Source organism: Pteropus medius, unplaced genomic scaffold (assembly GCF_902729225.1).
Source record: "Pteropus medius unplaced genomic scaffold, Ma_sr-lr_union100, whole genome shotgun sequence".
NCBI lineage: Eukaryota > Metazoa > Chordata > Mammalia > Chiroptera > Pteropodidae > Pteropus > Pteropus medius.
This window is the reverse complement of record NW_024342644.1, coordinates 5,674,789-5,691,800: the sequence shown is the minus strand read 5'-3', so window position 1 is coordinate 5,691,800 and position 17,012 is coordinate 5,674,789. Positions and strand designations below refer to the sequence as shown.

The 17,012-nt window shown below is 40.8% G+C and overlaps 1 protein-coding gene across 11 annotated transcripts in view; it reads right to left on the bottom strand.

The window, feature by feature from the left end:
* Positions 1–17,012, bottom strand: part of ATXN1 (ataxin 1) — a 363,244-nt gene that overhangs the window by 161,568 nt on the left and 184,664 nt on the right. For 10 of the 11 annotated variants that reach the window (XM_039866500.1, XM_039866493.1, XM_039866492.1 and 7 more), the window contains one exon: positions 14,841–14,901. The exons of the other annotated variant lie outside the window; for it this stretch is intronic. The gene's annotated coding sequence lies outside the window, so the exon portion shown is untranslated. The remainder of the gene's footprint in view (positions 1–14,840; positions 14,902–17,012) is intronic. 11 annotated transcript variants of the gene reach the window in all.

Genomic DNA, 17,012 nt, shown 5'->3' with positions numbered 1-17,012 from the left:
AGTTACACGGGAATGGAAGAACATCAAAAGTCCTGGGAATACGAGAAATATCTCTAGGGTGACCCAGAAGTTTGGCACTTTAGCTGGAGACTTGTTTTCATTCGTTCTCAGGCTGTGATTCACCATTTGGTTAACACAGAGCAGGCAGTAGCATTTCATGTTCATCATTTTATTAAGCACCGCATCAGATGAAGAAAGTGTTTTAAGGAGAATGGTCATTTGGGGCTAATAATTTTTCTCTACTATGATTTTATTTAATACTTTTACATGAACAAAACTTATGCCCCCATTATCTCCCTTTTTTCTTTATTTCCAGAAAATAAGACATTCAGACCACCAAGCAGTAAGTAGTTCAGAAAAAGATGATTTTCGTTTTAATTATCTCCTCACTCCATATTTAATGGTAGCTAAGACATTTAAATTCTCTTGGAAACAGAGAATCCATTTATATGCTGAGTTCAAAAACATGAGTGTCTTATTCAGAAGTGATAGGAGGATTGATGAGTTAATGTTGGTAAATCACTTTGCGATTCCCAGGTCAAAAATGTGAAATAAACATGATCATTATTGGTTTCAGTAGAGTCTCAATGATGAACTGTGGTCCAGTGGGGCCTAATTAGGATACAAAAGCTCATAACTTCGAGGCAAGAGGAAAAAATTTTTGCAGTACTTACTTTCACTTAATTCTCTTCTATGCTAAGAGAGTAAAGGGAATGTTCATAATTATTGTTAACATCATTTAACAGCAGGTACTAGGTTGATACAGGTAAAAATAAACCAAAGGATGTATGGATGTATAACTATGGAAGGATGGATGTCTAGACAAATGGTCAGCTCACAACCAAATACATATAGTCCTCCATGTTATATATTAAGGCTGCTTCTTTAGAAGGCTGTCTTCCTTATCCAATTTACCTATGTAGAAATAGATCATCACGTTTTGAGTCTTAGAATAGAATAGATTTCATTACCGAATCAAATTTTTGAGGTTTTTAGTTAGGAACTTTCAATATGGATTTGTCCAATTTTTGAGATAATGAAAATCTTTTTGGTTTAATATTTGTTGCTAGTTTCCTTTGGTTGACAAACTGATAAAGATTTTTTCCATTATATTCACACAGAAATTCTCTGAACTATAGAAGGTGCTTGGAATTAATAAATTTCATTAGTGGATTGAATGACATAAAATCGATGAACGGATGGGTAAGAGGCATCACCCAGTCGTAGCTTTGCAAGGTCAGAAGGAACCTTGAAAAGTTTTGCATACCTCTAGGAAAGACTAAACTTCAAACATGCGGGACAAGTATCTTTCTTAAAATGGGCTCAATCGCTGTTTCAGTGTTTGCCTTTTCCTGTATGGAAACTCTTCCTAATACGTAAGGTCTCTAAAATCAGGTTTATAATTTATCATGTAAGGCTGATATAAGGTAGGGTTTTCCCCAAAAGCACCCATCAGAAAAGACTGAGTTCCCTTAATTTCTGAGTCCTTATAAAGCTTATATCATGTGTTGCACTCTTAAAGATTTTATTTTATTCAACAAAGAACTCTTTATGAAAAACATTCTCTTGAAACCATCTCAAACAATGCTAGTTTTGCATGCTTGTAAGTCACCTAACAGAATTGTTTTGTTTTGTTTTAAGAGAGAAAATAAATTTAACTAGTGATTATTCTTGAGAGTATGACTCTACAGTTGCGAACACTAGATGCCACAATAATTTTTTTTTTTTTTTAATGCTTACAGCACCTGGTCTTCCTAGGTGGTCTCCCATTCAAGTAATAACCAGGCCAAACCCTGCTTAGCTTCCGAGATCAGACATCGGGCTTGTTCAGGATGGCATGGCCATAGATCATAATAAATTTTTAAAAGCATTTTAAAGATTGGTTTTAAAAGCAACACAGTAAGTGGTTAACTTGTACAGTTCATGAATACATACTCACAGGAAAAATAAAGAAAAAAATCTAATATTTTTGGTATTCATATTGCTACAATAATGGTGCCCAATATATCATGCTCACAGGAACTGTGGGACATGTGATTTGTTTGGGCCACTAAGGTATTAAAAGTGTAATCAACAGATATAGGAATGAATACTTGCAGTTGTCACACACAGATCCAAAACTATATCCTATCTATTCTCTATTCTTCTTGTGCTAATATTAGTCATGTTATCTGTCCCGTCATTTCTTGTCTGGAAAATGACATCACTCCCCACTCTAGTCTATCCTGTATATGTGTGCTAAATAATCTTCCTAAATTGCAGCTTCAATCAATTTACCTTCGTATTTCAAAATTTCTTATTGCTGGCTCCTCTTTGCTTCCTGAATTAAGGCCAGAGTTTTCATCCTAGACTGTCCAACAGTCCACAATATGACATCAACCTACCTTTCCAACTGTACCTCACACTTTCTCCATCACAGGCGAACAGCCTACTTCTTATTCGCAGATATACTCTTTGTTTTCCAGAATCTGTGCTTTTTCTGTGCTTTCGCCACACCTACCCATTCCTCTTGCACACTAACCCAAACCTCAAGTCCAATTTCAAAATAACCTTCTCCATGAAAATTTTCCAGATCTTTCAAAACAGAAGTGATCACTTCTATCTTTAACTCTCCGAAGCATGTTTTTTTACTTTTATCACACATTTTATCACATTCTGTCTTATGCCATAATTACTTGTATTCTTTTTCCAGTCTTTTCAGATCATAAGATTTCTTGAGGACACAGACTGTGTCACCTATCGCCTTGTTACTCAAGTATTTTGTTAATCAAAGTGTGGTCCTCTGACCAACGACTCTGGCACCGCCTGGGAGCTCCTTAGAAAAGCAGAACCTTGGGCCCCACCTCAGATCTACAGAATCAGAACCTGCATCTTAACAAGACCCCTAGGTGATTCTATGTATTTGATCAAGCTCGGGTAGCCTTTCATTTACTACTTAACTGGCTGGACTGACTAGGAAAACAAAATGTCAAAAACAAAACATAATTTACATGATTCCTTCAAAGATTATTGTGAGTGAATAATGCTTTACTCTACAAAACTATATTAAAGTTATACAGACAGCAGAAGGTTAACTATATCAGCCTCTGAGTGAGGAAAACAAATTCTACCTTGGCCAGCTGAAAATAGCTGAGAGGATTTTGTAGTTTTATGAAACTTATCTATCTATGAGTGCGGAGCCAGCAGAGGGCATGCCCGCTATTGCCAAGAGTATAATTCTCCTCCTTTAATGAGTGGATTGGCTGTGCAAATATTTACATCAAAGTTTTGAAAAGTCTTCTGTCACTGACTTATAATACAGATGTGCAAAGGATGTAAGATTTATCCTAATTTGATGCAATAATAGCACTACTTTATCTGTTCTGTAACAAAGCTTTTCTTTTTTTTTCTATGTGATAGATAAATCATAGTGAGGAAATACAGGCTTGTATGACACGTACTCAACTACTGTGAAGTAGGTGCTTTATTTAGTTAGGGATGAGAAATAGTGCAGATCAGGAAAGGCCCTCTTAAAGGGCACCATGCTGGCCACTAGAGGGCACTAACATGTGAGTAAAATTATCCCGATTTTCATAATCCAAACAAAAGGTATTTTGCATGTGAATTAACAGGGAAAGTGCTTCAATCTTATACTCCACTTAATAAATGGACAAAGAGCTAACAACTTCAGTGGTGTGGAATTATACCCAACCCCCTTCGTCTTTTAACACAATAGACATTAAAGTGAATAAGATTGAGTCTTAGCATATTATAGGACTAGGGGGTGACAGATGACATTGCCGTCAGCTTGCTTGATTTCCATTATTCAGAAGTCTAGGACCTTCCACTGTATCCTTCTCCCTCAGGACCACCCAAACAACAAAGAAATCCTGAAACTTCTACCTTCTCGTCCAGACTGCTTACTAATGTTTTCAGAAGTTCAAATTGATAATATATCTACTGCAAAAGTATCCTTCAGGGATCAGGAGAAAGAGAAGTGAGGTTGGGTAGGACTAGAGAAAGCAGTATTCACTCTGAGGAGGATCAGTGGCGAGTGAGAATGGTCACATCTCCGGCCACGTCACTGCCTTCGTGGTTATCCCACAACCATTGGAACTCCCAGGCGGTGTGACTGCCTTCTGCACCTCAGCTAGGAGGGTGAGACTAACCTCGCTCCCGCATCCTTCTCCTCACCTGGTCCCTCTAATCTTTGCGGAGACTCAGGGGTTTAATTACCAGGCAGGCTGCTCTGAGGCAGCCAGGTGTTAGCTGGCAGGAGAACACACGAGAGCCTCCCCCTCCACTCAGCCTCACAGCAATGAAGACATTATTACTCTCAAAGACAGCTCCTCGGAAGTTCTGCCACCACGGCTGATACGAAAGGTTTTACCATGGAGTTTTCATACATAGTCCTCTTTCCTCAGAAAGCACCATTTGTTTGAGTATCTGTAAATAACTCCTGCAGAAGACACAATTTGCTCTAATGTTTTAGAGCTATGGAATTTATTATGATCACAGAACCAGGAAATAGCTAAACCTGGAAACAGGAACATGTCAAATCACCTCCCCACTCTAAGAAATGCATCTTAAATGAAAAGCAAAGTAATCGTTTTGTTTAGTGTTCTCTCTCAATTAGGAAGCTGTACTCTAAGGATGTCAGCATACATATTTTTCCAATACTAAATTTAAAAAAAAACAATATTTCCAAATTCTAAACATTTAAAAGCACTCTTTAAAAATAAAAAGAAATAAGAACACAAGTATTTTTTTTTTCCTGCCAATATGTCAAGAAGCAAAGAGGAATAGAATGGGCGGAGGAAAGCATATGGCCCTGCGATCTGCTTTCTCAAAGAGTTCTGCCCACAGGTTTTCAGACAGCAACAGCAACAAGCATGCCCTCCCTCCCATCCCCTGCTAGTCGGGGTTAGCGCCAAAGCCGAAAGCAGCAGCAACAGTGGAGTACACATTAAAATAGGGACAGGATGAGTGGCTTAGACCCTCTGCCCACCACTACCCCTACCTAACCAGAAACAAGCAACAAACATTTCTTTCTAGAAATTTGTTACTGGCTGTGATCACATGTCCTCCTTGCACTCAGGTTTCTTTTGACCAAATATTACGTAGCAAGATGTGGCTGAGAGGCCTCTGGGACTCACCACTGAAACAGAGGCTTTGTAAGTAAAATATCTGTTAGATATCTGTTCTTTTAGTGCCAGCACATTTCGAAAGTTCAGCCAATGGCTAGGGAAATGTTTGGGACATTCAGAGTCTCCTCTCTGCCAACAGAACTAATCTCACATATGAATTTTTCAGTTCCTGAGTTGAGAGGACAGATTAAATACCGGCATCATGTTTACCTTCATTAAAGAGTGAACGTGCTTTCAAACAAAATCCAACAGGAGAGATTACTGTTCGTGCTAATGGAAAGTGATCAAAAGCCCAAGATGCTTTGGTTAGCTTACTCTGAAACCTGTTCCTGCTTTAGTTTCTATACAAAGTACATCAAAAGAATATAGATGTCACTGGAGACTCAAAATGTTTAAAGTTTCTAGTACTGGTGAGAAACTACTTGAAACTATAGAAGATACGGGAACAAAACGTTAAAGTGAACCTTCTCCCTGCAACATGACACATAACAATCTGCAAATAGTTTAGCCTTTCTGTTTAAACACATACCCCTCCCCCATCCAGAAATGACAGAGCCTTCTAATCATCTTGTGATTTCAAAGGACTCTGACTTCAAATCAACCTAATAAACTGTGGTGATTTTACGGGCATGTAAGAGGGCTTGAAATGATCAGGAATGTCAAGTGTCCTTCCACGTCCAGTTAGGTGCTCTGCCTCGGTCGGTTTGAACAAGGGCTAAGGCAAGAAGAAAGAGGTAAAACATATGCTGAGCAAAGCACAGCAGCTAAATATGAAACATAAGCTGGAAGCACTACGTGTGAATCAATATGGAGAGTGGAGTTCATAGACAGAAAGAGCAGCTTTCAGAGATCAGCGCTTGCTGTTCATGTGCCAGCTGGGATAAGTAGGAGGGTCACCCACCAAGGGCAGAGTCAGAAGGGTCAAGGACATTTGAGGGAAAGAAACAGTGACACCAAAGGTCTCCCACTTTATTGTGCTTTCTGCGCCCTTGGCCATAGCTCCTGCTTCCCAACTCTATATGGAAAGCAGAGAAGGCTGGATGTTAGGAGTTCTCTTCTACCCCAGGAGCACTTCTCCAGCTCCGGCCTGTACTCAGGGAAAAGAGATCTGGGGCTGATGGACTCCTGAACTCCTGAGCTCAGGCACTCACTGCGATTCCTTGGAGCAACGAGTTGCTATATGTGAGGTGCACAACTTAAGCTTCTCTCATTAGACTGTCCTCTGCCGCTAAAGATCGACACCTATGACAAGTGACATGACTAGCCGCAGGAATACAATGGGAATGCAATACGTGCTTCCTGTCTCCCACCTAACAGCATTCTTTCTCTGTTCTCTCAAATCAAAACTGGCTCTCTCCCGTCAGACCAAAAAGACTGAGAAAGCAGTGTGCAGTGGCCTTGTGAAGCTCAGAAAAATTGTCACCTTGCAAAAATTCAACCAACCAGCAAAACATTACCACTCATTTCCCAGAGCCATGGGGCACCTGTATGTAATAGCCAGGCAGGCCAGCAGGAGTGAGACCCCTCACAGCATGGACAGGGAGCCCTCTCTTAATAGGGGCTAGATATGGCAACCACACATTTAATTTTACTTTTTTTGCCCACATTTAAATCGTTTTATCTCTATTAGAAGGCCAGGATGGAAATGAAATTTCAGCCTTGACAATTTTGCTGCTAGTTTAAGGTTTGCTCCTAAACATGGGCATGGGGTGGGGAGTGGAGTCGGGGGGCGGGTAGGGGCGGGTAGGGGAAGTAAGAGATAGGTGGGAAGGTTGGGATCGAGACAATGCTATTACTCGAAGTCAGCTCGCCTTGGTCTAAGGCTATCCCCTCATTCTACCTGAGAAGTCTCAACTCAGAATGACACCGTTACTAAAATAAGCTAAAAAATACATAGATCATAGGACATCATCAACAGCCAACAGGGCTCAAAAATTCCCTTATCTCCAACTCCTCCCTTTGTTCCTTATGTTCAAACAGTCACTCTGTTTTGATCAACACTTTCTTTGTAGTGTCTCCCACCTCTGTCCCTTTATAATGCCCCACACAGCAGTTTTCAAAGTCTTATCTCCTTCTGCCTACAATAACTTCCTAACTGAGGGCCCCATCTCTGGTTTTCTCCCCATCATCTCGTGAGCCATGAACACAGTTGTAAATTAATCTCACTGAAACACAGTTGGTCACATCACCAACTTGCTGAAAAATCTCCAGTGATTATCAAGCCGCAGTTTAGGACCTTCTCCACAATGCCCTGTCCACATTTACACAGTGACAGGCACAGCCCTCAGACCTTTCTCTCCCCACCGCTACCACCCAAAACCAGAAATAAACAAGTACCATTTTCTAGGATTTGTTAGGGCTGTGATCAGGGGTCTTCCTTGCGCTCAGGTTTCTTTTGACTAAATATTACATAGCAAGATGTGGTTGAGAGGCCCAGTTGTTTGGTCTGACACATGTGGTATGACCCTAACCTACTTTTCCACTGTAATATTCCACTGTCTCTCTATCAACTCTCCACTCTCCATGTTGGCTCGCACATAGAGCTTCCAACTTATTTTTCACATTCAGCTGTTAGGCTTTGCTCAGCATGTTTTGCTCATGTCTGGAACCCTTTCTCCATGGATCTGGAGTAGATGCTGCCTGGTCACCAAGACTCCAGGGTGTGAGACAGCAGGTGAAAATCTAAGAGAACCTGATCCAGGTAAGAGATTGTACATTCAGTGACATACATCTAGGTTGGAATCACAGCAGCACGCTGGACAGGTTAACTTCTCCTTGATTAAGTTTCTTAATTTTTACATGAGGATACTACTCTACCTCGTTCAGAAGGAACAAGGCTAGAAAGCCAGACTGGCACCAGATAACACATGAAGCGGGAAGTCAAGCTGAGGACTGTTGGACAGTGATGTGGCTAGTACAGGGCTGAAGTCTGGAGGGCTGGGACTTTCGCATGAGCTTAATCACCAATTAAACTGGATCTAATCTGTCCATATCTTTATAACTTTTCCATTCATCATCACTTATTAATGTTAGCTATGTTATTATTTCTTACTAATGCTTTTTAAATGTTAGTAAATATCTTTGAGCTGGACCTGATTTTTCTATGTCAGGGCTTCGGGGCTCTCATGCACATTACTGCAATAAACACTATCAGGAATAAGTGACAATTCATTCCTATGTTCACTCATGCTTTCACCCTTCAAATATTCACTGAGCGCTACTGTGTGCTGGATGGGGGAAAATCAGCAATGAGAGAGAGGACTGGAATGATATGAGCTATATAAAAGGCTACATGCAACGTCTAAGACATAGCAGGTGACAGGGGTCCCTCCCAGAACAAAGCTTTGAAGCATTAAATTGCTAGTGCAGTTCTCCAGTTTTTCTCTCCTCCCCTGTGATCATGAAGGAGGCCTCTAGATGGTAGGATAGAAAGATCAAAGCAGTCTGCATCCCAGAGCTATGCATGGTGGACAGTAGTTCTGGAGAGACAGCAGATCCACAGCAGACACTGTATGAGTGAGAAACAAACTTTTATTTTTTTTTAATCTCCCTGAGTATTTAGGGTTGACCTTTCTATACTATAGCATAAGCCGATTCTATCTTGACTAACGTAATAGCTTCATTTTCTCAAATAATCACCATTTGGCAATTAATCATGATACTAATGCCTCGTGGCAGGGCTCATATTTATTGTCCTTTATTTCTTTTAACTTCCTTAACTTTACTCATAATCATGCTTTGCCTCTTCAACTAGGCTAGAGCCTCTTGAATATAGGCTTATACTCATAGGGCTCTCCTCTTCACCCTCTATTTCACATCCCCCTACCTCCCATTTCCCCCCAAATTTAGAAGTGAGCCTTACACAAAGCCACTTTTAACTCAAAACTGATAATATAGTATTTTCCCACTAGGAAATAATTCCAAAAATATAATGACAGTTATTTTTTTTCATTAACCAATACCACTTTGCTGGCATGGATAGTTAGGAATTAAGTGCAATAACTACAAAAAGACTTTAGGGGTTTGTCTGTGGATGAAACTTCAGTCATGGCCTCAGGATTCTATGCCAACCATGGGTAATCATAGGTTGGCTTGGTGATCATTTCTTACTCACTTATATATGTTGCTCTCAATGTCTGTGGCCCTATTTAGTGATACAGGTCTGGGCTTCTAGGATTCTCATTCATTCATCTGTTCATTTATACAATCATTCTCTGAGAATTAGCAGAGAATAACGGTTATGGAATCAGACCAGTTGTGAGACCAAAAGCCAGTCACTTAATCTCCTTATGCCCCCAGTTTCCATACCTGTAAAGGGAGAGTTAAAAATGTATCTTGTAAGGTTGTTGTGATAATTTTACAAGTTAATGTATGTAAGATACTTGCAAAGCTACCTTAAGTACAGTTGACCCTTGAACAAAATAGTTTTGAACTGTGTGAGTCCACTTATACATGCATTTTTTTCAATAAATACTGTAAATGTATTTTTTCTTCTTTATGACTTTCTTAACAACATTTTCTTTTCTCTAGCTTGCTTTATTGTAAGGTCAGAGTATATAATACACATACCATACAAAATCTGTGTTAATGGACTGTTTATGCTATTGCTAAGGCTTCCGGTCAACAGTAGGCTATTAGTAGTTAAGTTGTTGGGGAGTCAAAAGTTATACATAAATTTTCGCCTGCATTGGGGTGGGGGAGGTCGGTGTCTCTATCTCCTGCATAGTTCAGGGCTCAATTGTACTAATATACAGCAATACCAGGCATGTTGTAAGTACTTAGAATGCTAATGTTACTGTTAACTGAGTACCTACTACATGGCAGATATTAGAGAAACAAGAATGACTAAGAAGCTGCCCAATTCCTAAGGAGTTTACTATCTCATAAGGGTGATAAATATATGAGCAAATAAGTGAATTGAAGTGTTACAGAGCCACAGCCTGAAAGAAAGAGAAAATACACAGCAGACGCAGACAGGCACACACAGATGCACGTTCACACACACACACGTGCATGACTACTGGTAACTGGTGAGTTACAAACAAGAAGGTGCTCCTTCTCTTTGGGAAGGGAAGCCGGAAAAGGCTCCAGGGAGAATGTCATAGCCAAATTGAGTCTTAAGCTATAAACAGATGCTTGCGAGGAGGAATGGCAATTGCCAGGATGTCCGGGCCATTAAAGAGTGTGAGAAGAGGCATAGAACAATACTTATTTCATTTACTCATTCAATAAATATTTATCAAATGCCACCTATGTGCTTGGCACAGTTTTAAGTACCAAGACACAGCAATAAGTAATACTGATGAGGTTTTTGCTTTCACTGAGCTAACATTCTAATAGAGGAGACTAACAATAAACCAGTAAACAAATAAATAAAGCAAAGACCTACGAAGAAAATAGTGGGTAAGACGGCTAGAGCGAGACTAGTGAGTAGTTTGCCCGACCAGAGAATAGAGAGTGAGAGATGTAAGAAGAGGCAGAGGGAAACACCACGCCCCACCCTCTGTTTCCTATGCAGAGGACTTTCCCTAACCTCTCCTGGCCTCTTAATCCATCCACCTTTCCTTCTCCAGGATGTGGAGTGAACTGCGGGCTGGAAGCTAGAGGCAGCGTGATGGCCCAGGCACCCCCTCTTGGCTAACATTAACTCCACTGGGTACAGCTAATCTACCACTGGGCAGAGTTAGAATTTTAAGCACCGAGGGGAGGGGAGGGGTGTTTTGGTCTCTTTCTCCTTCTTTCTTCACACAGAGACTCGCTCGCAAACTCAAAACTTTCCTGCAGGTAAACTGTTATCTGGCGCAGACTGGGGAATAGAGAGGCAGGCAGCCTGTTTTTGCTCTCAACCTAAGATATAATTTCTAACTCAGTTAACTGTTATCAGTTAAAAAGATGCATCTTGGCCTTTATCTACCTCATTACGCTTGTCTTATTTCTCAGTTGGCTTAGAACTCGGGAAGGGAAGAGAACTCTTAAGATAAAAGTTTTTTATACAATAAAGCCTTCCTTCCTCCAACAGAGACCTCAAAACTAAATTAGGAACCACTATCCTAATCTGTCAAACCTGTCACCTTAACGAAAAATTCTTCGAATCTCTTACTTAAGAGCTCCAAAGACATTGCTAGGTACTCGACTGAAAAGTCTGGCCCAAATAGCATATTAAGGTGAAATTCACTAGAAGTAGCAAAATCTTGTAGGGTGGGGTAGGAAAAAGAATGGTTTTGGTGCCAGCATAAAACTCTGGGTACAAAGTTCATGGTCGGTAGCCACAAAGAGGAAGATGAGGAAATGTGAAGTCTTTAGATATTCTTACCTTGTGATTTCATATCTACATGTTTTTTAAAAACATGCTAGAAAAATAATTTCTTGAATTTATCTTTTCGCTGAAGAATTTAAAAGCATTTTCAATATATTTACACACTTGTTCTACACCTTCATTACGAGATAGGGTAGGACTATAATGTTATCAATGAAGAAATATTGATGGCATGGTTATTATCTACAGGGCTGAGTTCTGAGCATTAGAGAAAAAAAAAAAGAAGAAAAAGAATGAGATAGATGGTTCCTGACCCTTGAAGGCCTTACCGTACACTTAGAAAGACTGCTCAGGCTCCCAAGGCATAGTATTAAAACAACAACAACAACAAAAAATCCAAGACAAGTGTCAAATAGATGGCAAAGACTTTTAAAAATGCTTCAGGAGTTCATGTGGGAAAAACACCTGTTGAAATCAAGAGTGATTACGATAGTTTTACGGAAGATTTTATAGATGCAGAAACATCAGAAAAATGTTAAAATCTCAACTACACACACTGGAGCAACTACACTTAGAAACTGCACCTCTGGTAGAAGCTCCCAGCAGATATGCAATGTGTGTGTTGTACTTCTTTGTGCAGCCCTGCAGTGCCTGGCATTGCACTCTAAACTGGTAGGTGTCTCCTGAATCAGTGTGACACACTTAATGGGTACCCTGTTTCCCGATTTCACACTGCTCCATTTCACTGCTCACATTCCAGCCAGGAGCTGCTGACCGCACTATACAGGAAATGCTCTACCCACTGTGCCATTCTCACAGAGCTGCTCTGCCACAGGGATGATGAAAAGCACAGACTCTCCACCTACTTTCATTCGCTAAGGTTCTGCCAGCTCTGCTGGCACAATCAGAGGCCTGCAGAATTTTACTACAGACATTGCCTTCTCTCTCATCAAGTCCCAAGGCTTGATGGGGACAGGAGGCAAGTGTTAATAGCAGGACAGATTACGAAGTCTACATTCTCTACAGGAGAAGAAAGGCAGGCCAGGATAAGGTGGGAAATAAAAGGAGGCACCAGGGCTATGCTCATCCTGCCCAGGCAATACTGGCTGCCGCATTCATTATATTTTTTCTGGCTGCACAGACATGTTGCTATGGAACTGATACATGCCACTGCTACCTGGCCTCCAGCAAATAAAACCTCGGCGCTGGCCACAGCCTTTCCCTAGAGTTCCCTTAAAGGGATACTATCGATGGTGAGCATAGTTCCAGCTAAATAACAACAGCAGTATTGTTCCAGGGTCCAGCCCCGCCACATACCATAAAATGGAGCGCAGGGACTTGTGTTTTACTAAGTACACATGTGTGTGGCATGTGGACCTACATGGTATAAACCCAAAGTGTGGGACCAGTCTCGGAGCTGCTTTTAAGTAAGAAACTCATGGTTTCAGTTTATGTTTAGCTACCCCTCTTCCCCCACCAACTGGTAGAAGCAACCAGCTCATCCTGTTTTGGGTAATGATTTGAAGCCTCCTGACCGTCAACTTCAAACGACTTATGACCCCCAGCAGATTACCAAAGTAGCCACAGGTGGTCGGCGTCAGTTCAGGTGGTAGCATTTTATCCCTTTATCATTTCTAGCCTCATTCAAAGTAGGCACAGAATCTGGTACTTCCCCACTGGCCCTTATTTGTCCTCTATTTTATTCTTATCGACCTCTTGATTCCACAGAGACCCTTAACTTCCCCCAGAGAGCAGCAGATCTCAACATCCTACGTTATCCTGTGCTGTGCTCTGGGGATAAACCTTTTGGGCTTTTCTGGGATGAGATGGGGAAATGAAAACCCTCAAGTTTACACTTCCATTGAATGCACATTCACGCATACCAAACATCTAGGGACAGGAGAGATCAATATGAGAGTAACAAGCAGGCAATCTTTCAGTGAACCAGCAATCCTTGTTCTCATTTCCATTCAGGACACTGGTGGAAAGCTGACTATCTCTGTACTCTGATAAGGAGACACATCAAGTCCCTTAAAAATGACTCCAATTATGGTAGAAAAGAAGCTTCCATTTGTTGATAAAGTGATTAAGTTAATGAGTAGGATAAAATAATGGTCACAGGCTCTCAGAACTACACTTCAACCAATCTCTAGATGAGATGAAATGTTTTGGAAATAAGTGCACTTAGCTAATCAACCTAAATGAACACAATCCAGAGCCATGTCTAGCACACGCACCCTTGAAAAAAACCACACACAAATCCACCTTCTGGGATTCCAATGGAGAACTGTATTCTCACACTTCTTTCCATCATACCCACAAGTGAATTCTCATGTAAAAAACAGGGTAACTTTTTTTTCTTTTTAAATGAAGAAATGTTCTTCTGAAAGTCTTTATGACAGTAGGCCAAATTCATACTGCATGATAAGAAATCCATTAAGCATTACTCTGCGGGTGCAGACAGCCATGAGTGGGGGCTTGCAGGTCTGCAGCTGGCCAATGCACACCTGCAGGTGCACCTCAGCTTCTAGCTGCAACACAGATGTATCACCGAGTCTCAGCACATGATGTGGCATTGCAAATGCAGTGGTTTGGTAAGGGTGCAAAGGAAAATCTGCCATCGCAGATGAGGTGCATAACAGAAGTGCTCTGGGTACATCTGCTCCACAGACCTCTCTTAGTAGTAGGCAAGTATAAGTCCTAGAAAGTTAAACAGCTAAACAGCTAAACAGCATCATTCCTAACACTTGTCTTAGAGAGATGTTATCATTATTTTATTGGTATTATATCAGGTCCAACCACCTAGAACTCTGTATCTTCAGAAGGAATTGGGATTCAAAAGACAGTTCTATGTTGGGACAGCAGGGGATGGAGGGATGAAGAGACCACGCAGCTGAGAATCAAATGCCTGTCTCATAATTTCCAGCTCTGCTGCTATCTGAGAAGCCCCCAGACCAGGGATGTGAAACACTCTGGGCCTCAGCGCCTGTCTGAGCACAGGGGCTTTGCCAGATGAGCTCCAAGGTCCCATTTAGTGCTCACGTCCTGTTACTCTCTTATGGCATTCATGAAACAAGTTCATGCATGATGCATGCGTCATGTGAACAAAACACATGGTTTCTCCTTGCCCACGGCCGTATTTCTGGGCATCAGTCACTGAAAAAAAAGAAACTTCCTCTGTCATCCTCTCTGCAAGTCTGACAAGGTAACAGCAGTGATGGTAACAACTCATAAGAGGCAACACGTGTGAACAGCAAAAAGAAATGGCAGAAAAATACAAGAGGGAAACCTTCCCCTCTGAAGGGAGATGTGATAAGTAGAAAGAACATCTTGGTTCTAAGTGAGAGAGAACTTCTAGAGAATTTGTGCTAGCAAGCACTTTTTCTTAGGGTATCACAGTAATTGGATGAAATTTTGATGTAGATAAAGATATATAAAAGAAGCCAAGGATCACTTACCCTATGAAAACAGCAGATTGGTTTCTCTGGACCCAAAAAACGAACTAATTTCTTTGGAAAACTGGAAAAGAAAAAGATTTAAACAACATTAAATCCATTCCTTAAACCAGCACAGGTACTCAGGCCTGGAGATTATGAGGAATTCTAGCACCTGGGTCTTCGGCACTTACCAGGGGCACAGTACATGTTTGAAGAATGGTGGATGTACAATGGTGTGGCTGACTACATGAATTTTTTAAAAGAGCTTTGAACAATCAATATGTAGAAAATAATCATATGCATGAGTCCTTTATCACGAGATATGTGAAACTTATGACAAAGAAATGTATATTATGGTGCCTGAGAAGTCATTTTTAGGTGGATCTTTCAAAATGTCACATCTGCACTGCCATCATGGGACTAAATGAAGTTGTCTCAATAAGTAACCACAGTACCCCATTACTGCACTTTGCCCCTTCCCAAATGGTACACTCACAACTCCATTCACACCCCACTGAAGTCAATGACCCCATAGGGATCCGTAATTGAGCTCAGATGGGAATGTAGACTTGCCAGATAGGTACTGGGGGCCACATATCAGGCCGACTGAGTAATCCCGTGAGGAAGCCACGGTGTCTGAGATAAAGTGTGGGAAAGAACCGAGATGATGTGAGTGTTGGAAAAGGAAGCCTAAAAGACAAAGGGAGATAAGGGAGTGACAGCAACGGACCGCGTAATCGACATCACATAAGGAACTAAGCTCAAGATCCAAGTTTTTAAAAATTTCCAGAGACTGTTTTAATGACGCCTTTGCAGGTTTAGGAGAGGATATAAAGCAAAGTTAGTCTAGCTCCTGAAACAGGCAATTTTCACATGATCCCAGAGCATTTGGGATTAAGCCTGACAGCTATAAAGAGGCCATTGACTTTTCTTCCCTTTCTCTAAAAAGAAGAGAGCTCTGGCCACTAGGGCAGGATGGAGCGTCTCCTCTTCAGGACGTCCACTGGTGGTGAATTCCCAGACTCAGTTTCTCAGAATCTGAAGGGCATGCCTCAGTTCCAGAAAGAAGTCACCAGCTTTACCGTCAGCCTATGCTAGGAGAGGTGGGGGCTTCTGAGATGATGAGATTCTGACTCTTGAGAAGTTTATACTCTAATTGAAAACACTACGGGGAAACAACACAAGCAGTGAAAGACAGTACACGCTGCTACGATCTCTGAGCACCTTCTTTTAAAAGCAACACTTTATAATCCACTCACATACATTAACCTTTTCATCCTAATGGCAGACGAGATGTCTACACTAAGAATCACAAAGACCACAAAGCTGATATCGGAGGAAGACCTGACTCTGAATCTCAGCTCGGTCACATATCAGCTGTGTGATTCAAGTTATATAAACTCTCTGAACCTTTTCCTCATTTGCATAATGGCAGTAATAATACTCACTTCATATAATGTCTCAAGTTCCTAGTGCAGAGCTTGGCAGGTAGAAGAGACTTAATAAAAAGAAAAAGCTTTAATGCCATGTGGCATGACATGTCTACATATCTGTAACACTAGAGAAGGGAGACACAGGAAAGAGTTCTATAATTTCATAATTTATCAAAATGTCAGTACTTCTATTCTTTTTCCTCAACTCACAATATTAGGTGAGACAAATGAGAAAAGTAAAACTGTTCACTGTGAAAAATTAGATAATATAGATGGTATGGGGGGGCAAATAATACACATCAACAAAAGTCCCACTAATAAAAAAATTTTGGCTTATGTGGTTCCAGGCTCTCTCCTGCGCTCAAGCACACAGAGGATGTTATATGTATACTTAAATAGATAAAATGATAGTATTCATATTGTTTTGTAGTCTGATAACGTTTTACTTGTTATATTGTAAACCTCTTTTGATATCAATACATCTATCCCTAACAATTCTTAAGGATTGCAAGAGTATTGCATTGAAAGAAGGAATCACTAAATATATATTTGTTGAATTTACAGAATCTACCAAAGCGACCCACATTTATGAGAAATGACTACACGTGAGGTAGTGTGTGGTTCTTATTATTCTACCTTTTTGTCAAGATTGAAAAAAAAAAAAGGCAGATTGTATAAATATAAGAAGTGTTAACGTCAAAGACTGCTCCTGGTTTGAATGGGAGTAGCTTCGAAGAATACCAATTAGCACTTACGCACA